This window comes from Colias eurytheme, chromosome 23 (assembly GCF_061535395.1).
Source record: "Colias eurytheme isolate Ceu_HAF_F1 chromosome 23, ilColEury1 Martin Lab GWU primary, whole genome shotgun sequence".
Lineage (NCBI taxonomy): Eukaryota > Metazoa > Arthropoda > Insecta > Lepidoptera > Pieridae > Colias > Colias eurytheme.
The window spans coordinates 4,274,138-4,292,203 of NC_143002.1; positions in this window are offsets into that span (position 1 = coordinate 4,274,138).

The following is an 18,066-nucleotide window of genomic DNA, read 5'->3' on the forward strand; positions in this document are numbered from 1 at the left end:
GCTTGAGACCTTTGAAAGCACATAGAGATTTTATCCCACGGGACCGTTCCCGTTTCCGCACTATACGATTTTTCTTTGACTACGCGGGCAAAGACGCGCGTGCAAAGCTATAATATATAAAATACAAAATATTTAGGTTAAGTCTTCATATACGAACCTTGAATATTATAATGAGCTTCTCAGTATACATGACTTTCCACTCACGAGTAAACATAAATTTTATATACAGCTTAACATATTTAAGCAGCATACATTCATAATTACATTCGGTAAATAATAGTACTGTTACTGGATCCGAATTTTTTATTTGTGTCACGTTGTATGATTACAAAAGCAAGTACCTATATAAATAATATAATATAGGTATTTTAAGTAAATTTCATGTTAACAAAAATGTATATAGAAAACTTCTTTGTGTGAATTGTACCAAGAATAATAATTTTGTTGGATATAGAAAGAAAGAACAAAAATATTTAATTGCATTATTCTTTATTTTCAATTAGGATCAAACTTTTTTTATAACGTTGTTTCTAACCTATGACTTAGAATATGGTAGGAATCCTATTAATATTATAAATGTGAAAGTTTGTATGGATGTTTGTAACTCTTTCACGCAAAAACTACTGAACCGATTACAATGAAATTTAGCACACATATAGAGGGTAACTTGGATTAACACATAGGATAGTTTTTATCCCGGAAATCCCACGGGAACGGGAACTATGCGGGTTTTCCTTTGCAAACGCGGGCGAAGCCGCGGGCGGAAATCTAGTATAATCATAAAAATTCAAAAACTGTACCGTTATTATTATAAACTGTTCTACTTTATATAATGGAAAGATAGTTTGATCTTCGTGAAGTAGGTACAGGATAAACTACGCGTTAACATGAAGTACACGTAAGCGAAACTGGGCGGAAAACTAGTATAATATCAAAAATACAAGCCTCCTCTTATGGTCATTTATCATGTTCTCAAGTAAAATTTATATATAGACGATAGACGGTTATATTATATAGAAGCGCTTACATACACAATCCAAACATTATAAATGAAGTTTCAGCATAAATGTTTATATTAATTAAACATAGCAAGTAAAGCGGAGCTATATATATAACTCATAAATCATCACATTCATTGGTCGCTTAACTGCTCTCTTGAACATAATATAACTCCTTCAAAACATAAACATTCGCTAAGTAAACGAGCAATACATCATCGTTAGTTTCAATTTCATTTTCATGTACTTTCAAATTTGTTCTCATGTGCAAAACCTCAATTAGAGAAGTTCAGTAACAACGCTTTGTAACAAGTTTTCCAATATAAGTTGCGTGAGAGAGACACCATTTATCAAACCGAGTACACATGAGCTTTCGCAGAAAGCATCGTCATATAGATGCAGCGGAAACGCCGCGGTTTATTTGTGATACATATTGCATAATCTGTGGCATGTATGAGGAAGATCTTCTTTTTTCTTTCACCCTTCATATTCATGTTTTCAATCGTTTCCTTGTTTTTTTTTTTAAACCAGATGACGATTCTGAATAATTACTAGAATTTTAGCTATAGATGAACGAAGCATACAGTACCTATCACAAATAAAATATACGATAGTGTTCAAATTATGAAATTCAATTGAATTTTAATTACATAACTTTATCAGAAAATATTTCAAGTTATAAATTGCTTGTTTATTACCATTCCCAAACATTTATCTATATATAAGCTTTTATCCTTCAGAAATTTCTCCTCGTCTTTTTCTACGAATAAATTAATGTTAGTTAAAGTCGTAGTCAGAAAATATTATTTTTCCAAACTGGAGTTTAAAATGTCGTTCATGTGGAAAGTTCTTAAGTGGTACATAAATAACATTTGCGTTGATAAGTTGATATTTCAATGCCCAATTTGTTTTAACAAATTGTTTTCTCTTCTCTGAAATAGCAAAGGAAATAAAGTAGTTGGAGACAAAGAACTTTGTAAATTTTTAAGGATTATTTCTTAACTGTTTAGACGTTGAAATGAAAGTACATATTTGAACCCGAAACTAACTTTGAAACCTAGTTTGTGAACGTCAAACGAAATAAAACTTTGGTATTTAAGAATTTTGGAAGACTAACGCAAAAAATATAAGGAATGCATCGAGATAAATCAGACTAGTATTTCAGTTACCATTACAGAAAACTTTTGTAAGCAATAACAATTATAATATACCTATAAAAGTTGAGATGGGACTTTTATTGTTAGAATTTTCGGCATTAAAATCTTGCGTAAAATGACAATATTCTTATCATAAAACGTTATGAGATCAATTTTACTATAAAAACCAGTTTTATTACATCGTATTTTTAAAATACTTTTAATATTAATCTTCAAAGTAAAATCATTCTATGTATTCAACGACCTTATCCATACCTCGTAGTAAAAAGAAAAAAGATATCCAAGCATTTGTTTCTTTTCTCAATAGACATTATTTTATTAATGCTTATGTTGTTCGTTATTTCTTACGAATTAAAGATTATTTATTGAAAATTAATTCGAACTTATTTGATGAAACTATTACTTGTGTATTATCACCGAAAATAAAATATCTGTAATCAACACGTAAAAATATAATGATACGATATACAATATAATATTTTATAGTATTTATTGAGCTTTACTTAAAATAAAAATCTATAAAGTTTCGTATTTATGATATTAGTAAGATTTTAAACCATTTGTATTAGAATACAGATATAAGATAATTTAAAGTTTATAGCAACATTTGCAATATAATGAACAAACTATAACAACGGTTTAATGGGATATTACCAAACTTTAATGAAGTCGCGTTATCGCAAAGGAAAAATCTTTTCAATCTTAAGGTAAGCTTACAATACAAAGTTTGGAAACAAAGTATATCAAAACTTTAACCGAGATGTATAATCCCAAACAATACATAAATATAACTCTACCAGCGAATTCATACAAAAAATATATTTTTTAATAGTTTTGTCTTGATAAAATGTTATATTATGTAGTATTTATTATTTATTAGGGGTGTCATATATTTTCATCAGAGTTGAGCCGTTAACTTGAAAAAGTAAAGTATTTATTATGGCGGCTTCCAAATGCAAAGATTACTTTTTATTTGGCACGGTCTACTAACTTATTGCAATATTATCTACGACCAAGTTGTAAATATCAGAATCGACTATATATAATAAAAAGTAAAAAAACTAAAACCCAACTACGACAAAAAACGGCGCTGAAAAAGTATAATACAAGATTTTCAGAATACTGAACTAAACAAAGTTGCTAATGTAGTTGCAAGTAAATGGACACAGTAGACTCTACAAGATGCCTTCGTTGTAAATTGACAATAATGTCATACAATACTATTCTGAAGTATGCAATATTCCACTATGTATGTAGAGATCAATTTTCATGTTTGAAAAACCGCAGTCACACGTTGTCAAAGTGCTACGATAGGGCGTATTCAGAAAGAAAGCTTGAAACTTATAAGCGCTTATCGGCGCTTGTCATGTTCATATAAATATGACAAGCAAGACAATGAACATGACAAGCGCCGATAAGCGTTTATAAGCGATTATAAGTTTCAAGCTTTCTTTCTGAATACGCTCGTAGATAGGTATATTATGTAACGTGTGACTACGCCTTTCCAAGCCCTCCTTTTGCTTTGCCGTAGTCGGGTAAAAAATTAGCAACTATTTTGTAACAATCAATATATTATTACTCTGTATGTAGATACATAGTATAATAAGTAGTATTATAAACGTATTCACCCAACATACCATATGAAGTTTTCTATTTAATATACCTTTACAATATTATCGAGAATCCCTTCCTGAACCTTAATGTTCACCGAAATCGTTATACATATTTACATGTTAAAAAGCTGCGAAGGTTTTTCTAAGAATCCATTCCGTCGAGATTAGCTCAACCTTAATTAATAATGATTATCTGTTAATCTCCTTCGACACTTTGATGTCCCTATCTAAATTATTCCATTTCCCTCCTTCCATAGCTTAGCTCATAATTTAGTAATATCAAAAGCTTGATTTAAACTGTCCACAAGGATTATCAACCATTAGTATCTTTTTAAAATATTTTTTTTAATTCCATTCAGTACTCAAAACACACGTCGTAATTATGAAATACAGTTTTTTAAGTATTGGGTATATAGTATGTTTGTAAAATTAATAGTTTATACAAGTATATATTCATACTAGCGGTCCTCCCCGGCTTCGCCCGTGGTGTAGGTATGTTTAAACTATCCTATCTCTCAAGTTGGATCGAACTGCACATGGTGTGCGAATTTTATTATAATCGGTTAAGTGGTTTAGGAGTCCATTGAGGACAAACGTTGTGACACGAGATTTATATATATTAAGAAGTTGAAGACAAACATGAAACTGACACCAACGCTTTGTTAAACTCACCTCTAAAATACTTCAAATTGTATAGAAATAGTTGAGGAAGCCACGCTTCGAGTGATATTGATTAAGAGATGCCAGACGCGACGTGTATAATCCCTTATTGTTCGATGAAACGGTAATAACTCATTGACTTCTGTTTCTAGGTACTAATGTTGGATGTTCAGCTAAATGAGAGTTACATATGACGAATAGTTGGATCTGAGTATATACGGAAATTTCTATATAGGAATTGTTAGATAAGTCATATTATATTCTACAACGGTATTGAATTCTAAACATAAATAAAAAATATCACTATCAAACAGAATGTGTACTATTTTATTGCTTCTAAAATTAGTCTTTCAATACAAAATACATTTGAAATATCCCGTATTAGCAACAATATAGCAACTATTTCGTATGGAAGTTTACAGTTACAAGCCCGATCGTACGTTATCCATAAACCTTTGTTCCATGAAATATGGACTGTTCGTAGTATTGCATGATATTCAATAACGATTCAATAGTAAAACTGGTGAAACGTGTCAATAACCGACAATAACCTCGTTTATTTCATACTAAATATTTATTTTTGCACTATTAGTAGAAGCGTATTGAAAGCAAATAAATTAAATGAGAATAGCATTCTATAATGGGCCATACGATCCAGCAAAATCACGATATCAAATAAAGAATTTATGTTTTGAAATTTGAATTTATATTCGATACATTTAAGCAGCATTATTAGTAACTAGCTTCCACCCACGACTTTGTATGTGCATCCCCGTTTTTCCCCGTTCCCGCAAGAATTTCGGGAAATCCTTTCTTAGCGGATGCCTACGTCCTAACATCTACCTGCATGCCAAATTTCAGCCCGATACGTCCAGTGGTTTGGGCTGTGCGTTGATAGATCACTATATCAGTCACCTTTGAGTTTTATATACATATAGATACGTGAATCATAATAATCTTTACAATATAATATTTTTACAAAAACATAAAACCCAAAAAGATACTTAACCCACAAACAGACACCTATAATTAATTTCGGCACAGATAACACAAGTTGCAATATCCAAACCATTCAACTGTCCCCAAACACATGACCACACATGACTGTGACGTGAATGTGGTGGATGGTTACAAATGGACAGAGACGGACGGCTGCACGGTGCTAGGGGCCTCAAACTCAAATATTTATTTAAGTGATTCTTTAGGCGCGTTGAGTAAAATAGAAAGGTCGCGTCATGGCAATACCGTCATTCATAGAGTAAGGCGACAATTTTGGTATCTTTGAATCTTGCCAAAGAAGTTTCACTGACACGTGTGCTCAGTACACACGCTCTTTTTTATTCAATTAGATCTTCTCTCTAGAAATACTTTCTAATCGTCATAACATAGTTTTGCCATTTACCACCGATTAGCTGATAGTGAAGATCAAAAATCCAAAAGCACACGTCACAATGTAGTAATACACGACGTTTTTATCACCGTCACGGCGCGGGGCCTCTTGGGCCTTGTGAAATGTACCCTCGACCTAAGTTTAGTTGCTCCGGGACTGTAAATGGGATCCATTTATCCTGAACCTTCGGAATGCGGGCAGATGTTATGGGGATGAAAAATATGGTCCCATCGTTCATATATTTGTTAATTGTTAGTATCTTTGTTCTATTTTTAGAGCCATATTGGCTTTTGTGATATAATGTAATTTTACCTAGTCGTAATAAGGAATTTCCCGTTTTATATGTTTAAACAGATGATGCTGAAATTTACCGGTACTGTAAATATTTTTGGTTATATAAACCTACCGTCCAAATAGATAATATCAAATTATATCCATTCCATATAGAATTCATTGAAATTAAATACATTTTAGTAATCTTCTTATATATAAAAATGAATCGCAAAATGTGTTGGTAAGCGCATAACTCGAGAACGGCTGAACCGATTTCGATAATTCTTTTTTTATTATATTCCTTGAAGTACGAGGATGGTTTTTATGTAGAGAAAACGTAAACATGTACCACGGGCGAAGCCGGGGCGGACCGCTAGTCTTATATATAAAAATGAATCGCAAAATGTGTTGGTAAGCGCATAACTCGAGAACGGCTGAACCGATTTCGATAATTCTTTTTTTATTATATTCCTTGAAGTACGAGGATGGTAAATATGTACCACGGGCGAAGCCGGGGTGGACCGCTAGTTAATCATATAAATTGGAAAGTACTGAAAGCTTTCACACTCATTCAAATAAACGTAGGTATATCAGCAACATAGCAGAGATAGAATAAGTATAATTAAAAAAAATATAAGCTATATTTTATGTAACAAGAGCAGTGCCAACGACGATAGCTACAATAAATTACATTGAAACATAAAATTTTTACAACCTAAGCTTTCACAAATAACCGCGATATCCAACTTAATATAAATTATAATCCATTTGAATTTTACAAAAAAATTCCCAAAAACCGTCATATACGAGATTAGGGTAAAGAAACGGGGATTTAATTTAGCTCGGATCTATTTATAAAGATTATAACGTTATTTTATTTGAAAGCAGATGAAGGGGAACGAGGCTTAACGTGCGGTTTAAATGTTGAATAATTCAGTGAAACGATATGCGCCATTTTTGTACTGGATTAATTGTGACGTGGATTTACTGTGCCTTGGAATTCGTTTATGAATCTTCAAATGGTATTAAACTCCATGAAATATGTTAAACGAAATCATAAGAGACAGAAATATTTAAAAATTTGGAAAATCCAAAAGTGCACGCCTCATAATTTTTTTTAATAAATATTTATTAATTATTATTTTTGTTTATTTAATAACAATTAAACCACATCGAATCAGACCCTGAAAAATGAAAGGGTTCTATTCCTGAGCATACTCAAGCGTAAGAGAAAAAAAAAGACTCGATTAGTAAAGTATTTCGGTCGCTATCGTGTTAACAAGAAAAAGGATCCGCACATACAGACACACGGACGTCCAAGACAGAACTTTTTTAAACTGTTTTTTAACTAGTTTAATTAACAAAAATGACATCAAAAATATCATGAACGTTAAAAATAGTGTTTTTTCTTAATATTTGTGTGTATGTATTATCTTACAAGTGCAATGTATGATACATAAAGACATTTTAAGTTTGAAAAATCAGATGTTTTGCGCGAAGTGACAGTAGTACCCACCTCAACGCTTCGCTTATGAGGCGTGCAATAACTGATAAACATCAAGGTTACTACTTGAAAAGGTGGAAGAAAAAGTATTTATTGCCTAAAACAATTGAATGAAGAAACAAAACGATTATAAGTAATAAACTTGTAATAAACGAATGTTCGATCAGCGCTGTCATTTAATATTCTACTACCTGTTCTTCGTATACCTGACCATAGATTTAACACCATTAAGTACTTCACTAAAAGACCTATGTCCAGAAAATTCCAGAAAACTGCATGCAACATCACCTATGTTGCGTCTATTTGCAGTGGTGTACATCAGAGAGTACACGCGATTAGCTTGCTTGCAAGATTTGCTTGCCTTGCTTGTAAATAATAAAAAATAACTAGTGACCTATAGTGGAAAATGTAATTGATATGAGCACTTCAATAATTCGAATAGTCGATTATATATCTGAGCTTTCGTCTCTAACCAACGCAAAATAACTAAATCCATACTAATATTATAAATGCGAAAGTAACTCTGTCTGTCTGTTACTCAATCACGCCTGAACTACTGAACCAATTTGCATGAAAATTGGTATAGATATATTTTGATACCCGAGAAAGGACATAGGATAGGTTTTATCCCGCAAATCTTACGGGAAGGGGTTTTTCTCTGAAAACGCGGGCGAAGCCGCGGGCGGAAAGCTAGTATTTTATAAAATACGTATATACAACGTAGTATATACGTATGATGTACAATCGGAACACAGTAAGTCCCATCGTCAATTTAATTTCGTAACCATTACAAAAGGAAAATAGCCATAGGCGAAGGAAACCTTGGGGAACTTTACGTTATTGCAATAGACGTAAATTAAAGGCAAACAATGAGATTAAACGCAACACCAAAATTCAATAACCTAGCCAACTATAATCTATGTTATAAGTATTGAATTTTCAAAATTAGCTTCTGATTAAATTTTGGTTTATCATAGCATAATAAGCCGCAATTGCTTAGAGCTTGAATAAGCTTTTAGAATTGAAACCGACTTTGTGATTGAGGATTTTAAGGCCATTTAATATTGGTATCTATTTGAATTTAAATCGAAATTCTGAATAAATTAAAATTGTGCAAACTATATTATGTTACAACATTAGCCTTATTTCTATTAGGTATAAGAAAAGTTTCACTCAACTTGTATAATATTTAATAGAATATTAACTCCCATAAATTTGGAGGTTATGAAAGTTATAAAATACAATATTTTGTTCTTCGAAAGTGAACCTTTTTGTTTTCAAGGTCTATAAGGTGAAATGGGAGAGGGGTTAAAATCTTGTTTAAATTCAAAGGCCTCAATCATTAATGGAAAAGATTGAGATGTGACAGTATCGTTACTATTAATGTTAATGCGAAAGTGTTTGTTTGTCTTTCACATCGTAAAAGACTAATTTAATGATATGATTTACCTATCTTTTGAAAGTTAGGTAGATAAAGAGTTAGGCAACTTTTTACCATATACTCATTCTCGTGGGAATTTCCTTCGAATACGCGTGCGAAGCCGTGGGCCAAAGCTAGTACCAGTATTTGTAATAAGTAAGTGTACTATATTTAGAAATTTTGCATTTGCATCTTAATTCTCATTCTCATTCTCATTCTTCATCTTAATTCTCGAGGATATTCATCAAAATTTCACTGTTTAATTAACTACAATGAGAGACCAAATATACAATACCAGGAATTAACCGAATAGTGCAAGTGGACAATGCATAAATTACCGGGAAATATTACAATTATTACATTTATTAGTTTCATTAATGTTATAACAATAATCTAATTATATTTTATGAATATGTTGACAGCTACACTATAACATTAGTTATCTTTAAGTACATACAATAACTAGCTTTCTGCACGCAACTTCACCCGCTTTGTCTAAAAGTTATCAAAATAATATACTAACACCTTCATCGAACACTCTATCTATACAAAAACAGCATCAAAATACGAAGCGAAGTTTTAAAGATCTAAGCAGTAAGCATACAGACAAACGGCGGAATGTGACTTTATTTTGTACTATATGGTACTATGTAAGTATGTAGATAAAACTCTGTCTTTAAAAGGATGTATAGATTTGTACCCCAAAACAAATTACTAAGAAAATCGTTCTATGAGTTTCTATTTCGGTAAACCGTTAACTCCAATCCATCCATCCTAATGAGAGCATTCCTCAGTTGGCTATAGTAATTGGATCCAATTTTCTGCAACATTTAGTGAACCCACGATCAACCACAATTCTCTATTTCTCCACTATTCCATCTTTATTTTCACGTTTTATTTTCAAATTTCCTACAGACTATAACTGAGTCATAGATAATATTCTTAATACTAATCTGAGTACAATAATTGTCATCTATACTAATATTATAAAGCTGAAGAGTTCGTTTGTTTGTTTGAATGCGCTAATCTCAAGAACTACTGGTCCGATTGGAAAAATTCTTTCAGTGTTAAATAGCCCATTTATCGAGGTGATTATAGGTCATATCATCACGCTGACCAGCAGAAGCGGAGCAATGCGGATAAAACCGCGGGGCACAGCTAGTGTTCAATATGTGGATTTTGTCACAGATCCCCGGTCAAATTGTATGTACGTAGGTACACAAAAAAATTAATGAAGGAAATTCTTGTTATTCTCGTTTAATTATAATCAATTTGGAGACATCAATCGAATAAGTAAAAGCCATTACCTTTATACATATATTTTTCTATTAATATAAAAGGAAAGCAGCTTGTCTATTCATTTGAAGATAAATAATTGAATTATTGAATTATTCACTTCCACTTGTAATAACTTATCAAGGATTTTCGTGTTTATATATAGTAAAATAAAATATATTAGTAGGAAAAACAGTTCATGTTTCTTGCTTCTGTGCTTTATAAGCTTTTAAATCATGTGTTTGCTTTTACCATATCAGTAATTTAGTCTCCCCGTGACCACGCTCGCTGTGAAGTGTTCGAAACCTCGGGAAATTATATAATGAATAAATCGCGTTTAAAATCCGTTAAAAAGTCTTTAATTTCTAAATGTATAATACTCGCGTAAAATCAAACACTAGAAAATACTATATCAATAATTGATTGGATGAAAAAATGTAGGATGTATGTTATCCCTCGATAATTATGATTATTTAATACTAGCGGTCCGCCCCGGCTTTGCCCGTGGCACATATTTCGCAATAAAAGGTAGCCTATGTTCTTTCTCAGGGTCTAAAGATTATCTGTGCCAAATTTCATCAAAATCGGTCCAGTAGTTTATGCGTGAAACCATACATACATACCAACATACATACATACAAACCTTTCCTCTTTATAATATTAGTATAGATTAAAAGGAAAATAGTTTGATTTGTATAGTTTTAGTTCAAACCATATCATATACTCCATATTTATAAAGCAAAATTAATATAGATTGGTTGAATAATAATGAGCTAATAGATTCTACGTTTATACATTCGTAGTTATCTCCAAAACCAATAATCCGATCATGAAAATTACTTCTCTGATATTATGCTTCACTTGTAGGATCTATTTTTAGTTTCTCTGATGCAAAAGTTGCTTTAATATAATGTCTATCAATGTGTCTATTAGTGCCATTAAAACTCCGAAATGGATGAACTGTTATGAATACGGTTTTGTTATTTAGCAGTGTTTTCTGTTGACACGTTTGTTACTATGTGTGCTGAACTATTATAGTCAGGAATATATGGTAATGGACTTGGTATTTTCAGTTCTTGACTCATAAGTTCATAACTCATCATACTAGCGAGTTTTAAAAGCTGCCGGCTTTTAGGCCCCGATCAGGGGCGTAGCTACCGCCGTATCTGCCGTATCAATTATACGGGGCCCCTACGCCAAGGGGGCCCCCAACGTGCGTAGGCAAAAATTACTAAAAACTTCCCATATTTTTTTTTCAGAAATGACAAAAGTCAAAAAAAGCAATTTTCTGGCCTCCTGTGTGTATATTTAATTTGAATTGTTTGTAAAAATTTTGATAAATAAATATTTCTTTAAATTTTATGCATACATTTTTTTTCTTTTGTGAGAAATCTTTACCCTTCCTAAGGGCCCCCAAACTACTTTTTATACGGGGCCCCGCCAAGGCACGCTACGCTTCTGGCCCCGATGCAATTATTCATGATATGACATATAAAGTATACTTGTTATTAAACCTTCTCTTGAATGACTCTATCTATAAAAAAACCCGCATTAAATTCATTTGCGCAGTTTTAATTATCTAAGCATATATAGGAACGGACCGTGGTTAGCAACTTTTTTATCATCGGAATTTAGTTTTTTATTCAAAAACACATACTCTATTCACACATAAATCACAGTAGTACTAGTATATTATATTTCCCACCAGATACGTCAGATAGCAGTATATGACAAATTTACTTTTATCAAAGTAGCCGCGAAAAACTTATTGCTTTCTTTATTATAGCAGAAGGGTCGACGGGCACCGACGGGTGATATTTTTTATTCGTCTTGCGTCAATGCGAATGAACTTTATCGTAAAATTTGTATCATTTCTGATAGAAATGGAATTCAGGAATAACTTCAAGGTACCTATACATAGATAGTGAGGTCGCAATTGACAGCTACTTTTTCAGATGTGATCCCAATAAAAAAGGAAACTTGGAGGTAGTAAACTGTATAGTCCGGGATACATCGCCCATTTTTGCAAGTGATTACTATCAAGCTAATTTTTCGTGAGTAGCTTTATTTTGATGAGATGCCCAATAATTTCATGTACGAAACTCTCGATTGTGGTAGCCAACAGAGGTAACAAGGATAAAAATTTTTGATTTGACGGTTCTCAAATATTTATTACGCAATTTGTAGGACAATATGTCTGTTGAATTATATAAGTATTAAATAAGTGAAAATAAAAAAATCAGCTGGTTAGTAATCATTTATGATGACTTCGTTATCGATACACATTGGAAAGGGGGACTCTTTGATCAAACCATAGATTTTGTAGGACAAATATTTTTTCGAATAATTTACATAATTACCTTGAGATTGAACAAAAAAAAACATTCAGTTAGTAATTAATATTTGAGAACCATCAAATCAAAATATTTTATCCTTGTTTCCTCTGGTAGCTACCACAATCGAGAGTTTTGTACATGAAATTATTGGGCATCTCATCAAAATAAAGCTACTCACGAAAAATTAGCTTGATAGTAATCACTTGCAAAAATGGGCGATGTATCCCGGACTAGTATATGTACCTATGTGTAAAGAAATAAGAAGTCTTTACAAATTTAACTATTATTTTTTGTTGGGCAGAGAATTAAAACGCAGACTTAATCACATCGTATATTGTTTCACAATCGAGTATCGAGAGCCATATTGATAAAGTGAATACAAGAAAAAAGTAAAGCGCGAGCTATACGTTTTGCAAGCACATATAACAAAAGTATATTTAATTTGTAAATGACGCGCGAACTTCGTTTCACACACGAACATTTTTTATAGAAATCTTATACGCAACTAGGCAAAGATATGAACACTCTAAATAAGGCCTAAATTAAATTAAAAAACCGCTTGTTTTAAACCTTTATTTTTCCTTTGAACTCTCATATTTCTATGTACCTAGATAATAACATATTGCTCTAAAGCTTTTACGACGAACGCGTTATAATATACTAGCTTTCCGCCCGCGGCTTCGCCCGCGTTTTCAGAGAAAAACCCGTTCCCGTAGGATTTCCGGGATAAAACCTACCCTATGTCCTTTCTCGGGTATCAAAATATATATACATATACCAAATTTCATGCAAATTGGTTCAGTAGTTCAGGCGTGATTGAGTAACAGACAGACAGACAGAGTTACTTTCGCATTTATAATATTAGTATGGATGTCATGTGCATTGTGCACACTTTATTTAAAAGCAGTTTATGCTTATAAAAATAAATATATTCATTTTGTTTATAATTTAAAACCCTTTGAGTTTTATATACCGTATAATATATGAAAAAGATTTTCTGTTAAATATTTATTAAAATTAATTAAATATTTGTTACTGAATTCAGTAAGGTACAACCCTTTTCTTACGCAACCTCTTCACAAAACTATCCAAAAAGCCGCAAACACTGGCCTGACAGTCAATGAAAGAATCGCAAAAGTACAGACAACTTCCATTATACTAAATAACAAAACCAGCCTGTCCCATTCAGTGACAATCACGTGGCCAAACATTTGGCCGAACCTTTTGGATATGAGGGACTTGAAAAATCACCACACGTAACAAAGCATTGTCACTTCACTTCGACCGCCTGAGCAAATATGCCACGAAAGATTAGGTTGAGATAAGCAGGCGAACACACCAACCTTTCTCAAAAAAAATCATACGCACAAATGTATACCATTGCCCTATTGACACAAAGATCAAAATACCATCGCAAACATTGTGGCCAAATTGTTAACTGTTTGTAGCAGACGTGTTCTTTGTTATGACAAATTTAAGGGAATAGGGTTGAACGTCTGAATTAATTCGCGCAATACATAATCGAATCAATGGGGTGTCAATAATTTAATCTCGCTGTTATGGTTTCTGATTTGCGTTTAATGGAAATTAAATCAAAATACATTTTATTAGATATCAAATTCGTAGTAACTATTTCGTAATCTGTGTTGATACTTTATGATTTCGAATTATTTAACTTATTTTCTAAAAGAATTCTGCGTTACTTCGAGGTTAAACAATAACAGCATTTAGCATACATTTTTAACAACTCATATAACCTATTTTCCTACAGCATGGAGTATAGATGGAACAAACTTCTTGATACTTTACGTCGTGGCTCGAACAAGCCGGCAAGGGAATTCGGATTAACTCGTAGTACTCCCTTATTGTCTGAGAAACTTTACAAAATAATATACTGGCTAGCTAGCTGGCAGTTTACGAGAAACGTGATTAAATGCACACTTGGGTATATTTCTATTTGGCATACAGTTTCTTATTACGTATTGTATGATACTAGAAAGTAAGAATTCGAGAAATTAAGAACTATCCGGCAATCCGCCTTAATTATGTACAGTTTTATGGTATAGACTATACATATTCATTTAAATATGAGACCAGTGCTAATGCACAAATAATTATATTGAATTTTATTTAAATACCACTATTACTGCACACACTCATAATAAATTATACTAAAAGCGTACATGTACACAAAAGCTCTGACTAATGGCTGGTTCACACTTTGAGTAGTGCGAGTGCAGGTGATGAGTAGTACTACGTGTGGACAGCGACTGTTTAGTGCGAGTGTTTAGTAGGCTGTGTAGTAAAGTGAATAGAAGCGTGTTCTATTTTTTTGCGAGTGGACTGCGAGTAGCCACGTCCCGCGCGCCCTCCCTTCCCCCTCACTCGCAGTGTGCCTGCCTAAACACGTCTGGACAGGAGTGTTTAGTGTTTAGTGTTTAGCGTAGTGTGTAGCGTCGCGATTTTCACCATTGTCCTGCACTCGCACTAATCACCTGCACTCGCAGTTGAATTGGACACTACTCGCACTACACACCTGCACTCGCACTAATCACCTGCACTCACACTAATCAAAGTGTGAACCAGCCATCATGGCTGGTTCACACTTTGATTAGTGCGAGTGCAGGTGATGAGTAGTACTACGTGTGGACAGCGACTGTTTAGTGCGAGTGTTTAGTAGGCTGTGTAGTAAAGTGAATAGAAGCGTGTTCTATTTTTTTGCGAGTGGACTGCGAGTAGCCACGTCCCGCGCGCCCTCCCTTCCCCCTCACTCGCAGCGTGCCTGCACTCGCACTAATCACCTGCACTCGCAGTCAATTGGACACTACTCGCACTACACACCTGCACTCGCACTAATCACCTGCACTCGCAGTCAATTGGACACTACTCGCACTACACACCTGCACTCGCACTAATCACCTGCACTCACACTAATCAAAGTGTGAACCATCCATTACACACAAGAGTAGGAGATAGGAGAGAGATAGGGACACGATTATGGCACAAGGAACAGGAATAGAATTGAAATGCCATTTTTCCGATTAGCTAAAGTTAAAAATTCATTTATGGGTCAAGGTATACGCTTATACAATAGAATTCCTTACAATATTAAAGAGTTTAGTAGTTCTAAATTTAAAACTTACATAAAAAATGTACTAGTTCAGAGAGCGTACTACAGTATTCAGGAATATATGGACGATAAAGACCCATGGAGGGTTGTCGCGTAAAAACCACAGGACAGTTCTTTGGCATATTATGTAGTTAGATATAAGTTACATATTATGTAAATTTATTGACATTATTTTAAAAGAGCAACTATGGAGTTTCTTGCCGATTCTTCTCCATAGATACTGCTTTCCGAATCGGTGGTAAATGTTAAAAATACTATGTAATGACGATTCGAAAGTGCTACTAAATAGTAGTCTAATTGAATAAATGAATGTTTGAGTTTGAGTTTGAAAAGCTAAAAACGTCAAGTAAGTAAATATTTTCATACTCCCAAAACACAAAATGAATGAAAAAACAATATTTAAAAAGTAACAAAGGCAAACAAATACGCTTAGAAAACACCAGACAAATTAATCAAAAGACAATGAGATTTATAATAAATTATTTACCACTACTACAATATTCTGACCTGAATTGGTCAATTCTCAAGAGCTTAAGGCAATCCTCTTGTTTTCTTTGTTATAATTGAAATTCTCTGTTAATGAGATCTCTCCTTGAATTTCAAACTAACTAGTACTTTAAACTTACAAATAATGAAGATTTACTGATTCTAAATCCATGTTTAAATATAAGATGTAACCCGTTTATCAAACGCAAACTATTTTTTTTAATTTAATTCATCAATTAAATAAAAATACCCATATATTGGATTCAAAATGATGTTGCACAAAGAAAAAATATAAAACACTTCTCTTTAATGTCAATATAGATTAAATAATACATGTTTGTTTTTGATAATAATTAGTGACAAAGTTTATATTTTATAAGCTCGCTACGACTTCTTGGTCCTTAAAAACGTTAATTCAAAATTAATGAGACCTTAATAGGGTTTCAACGACGATCGATGGATTAAAGGTTGTAAGTAATAAATTTTTATGTAACAAACAATATTTCAAATACTTATAATTACCAATTGGTAAATTAACGCGATTTGTTTATAGAAATTTGGTTTATTTTTGGAGCTGAATTTATATTTATCTTAAAATATCACAGTTAGTGATTGAAATATAACTAGGTACCTTTATAAATCTGCTTTGTATCTATCTCTGTATTATAAATAACTTTTGGTTTTGGATTTCACGAAATAACAATCAAATATTACTCACGCGAAGCCAAAAGCAAATTAACAAATATTTACGAGCGGACGCATTTCGTTCGAACCCTAAATAATTCATATTTCATTTTGAAAACAAGGCTTTACCTTATATACACTACAAAAACAGAACACCAATCCAATCGGAAGAATTTTTAATGCTATTTTATCGGCATGTAAAAATACATTTGAAAGTAGTGGTCAATCAATTAAACAACAGAAACAAATCATTTATTTATTATATTACTAATATCATAATTATGTAAGTACATAATATACATGGATATTAACATAAATGGTAAATAAAACATAACACATAAGAACAATGAAAATGAAGAAAATGTATCTGCAGAAAGGATATTTTAATTGTATGCAATTCTTAAACACCTTTAACTCAATTATAATATACTAGTGACCCGCCCCGGCTTCGCACGGGTGCAATGCTGATACTAAATACACTACAGAAAAAATGTGAACGTTGTATATAAAAATTAAAAACATAGCGTCCCGCTCCGGCTTCGCACGGGTATAAAATAGATAGCCGGGCGGCTGGCCTGTAGCGCTGCAAACGCTACGTCCCGCAATTTTTAAATCTGTTGGTTAGGGAGCCAGGTGCAAATTTGGTTAACTATTTCCTCTCAAGAGATAATTCGTCAGACGCATGAGAGTATAAGTATTATAAAGCCTCGTGAACGTCAGCTGGCGCTCGGTTGGGGGGGTGAGCGGTTGTAGCCTCCCACGCATATAGGAAAAAAAATACATTTCCTCTCAGCTAAAAATTTGTCAAATTGTAGCTAACCCAATATCTCAACGAAAAAAAATAGTCAGCTGGTTACAACATGGTGTATTATACGTCAGCTGGTGTCTCGAACATGAAAGTTAAATTTAAAGAAAAATTTATTTTCCGTTATTTCCTCTCAAACAAAAATTTACCTGATGATAGCTTATATGTAACTGTGGATAAATATATATGTCAGCTGGCTGTATCTTGGTGGAAAAACCGTCAGCTGATACGGGAGGCTACAACCGCTCGTCCCCCCAACCGAGCTCCAGCTGACGTTCACGAGGCTTCATAATACTATACTTTGATGCATTTTACTAATTACCGCTTGAGAGGAA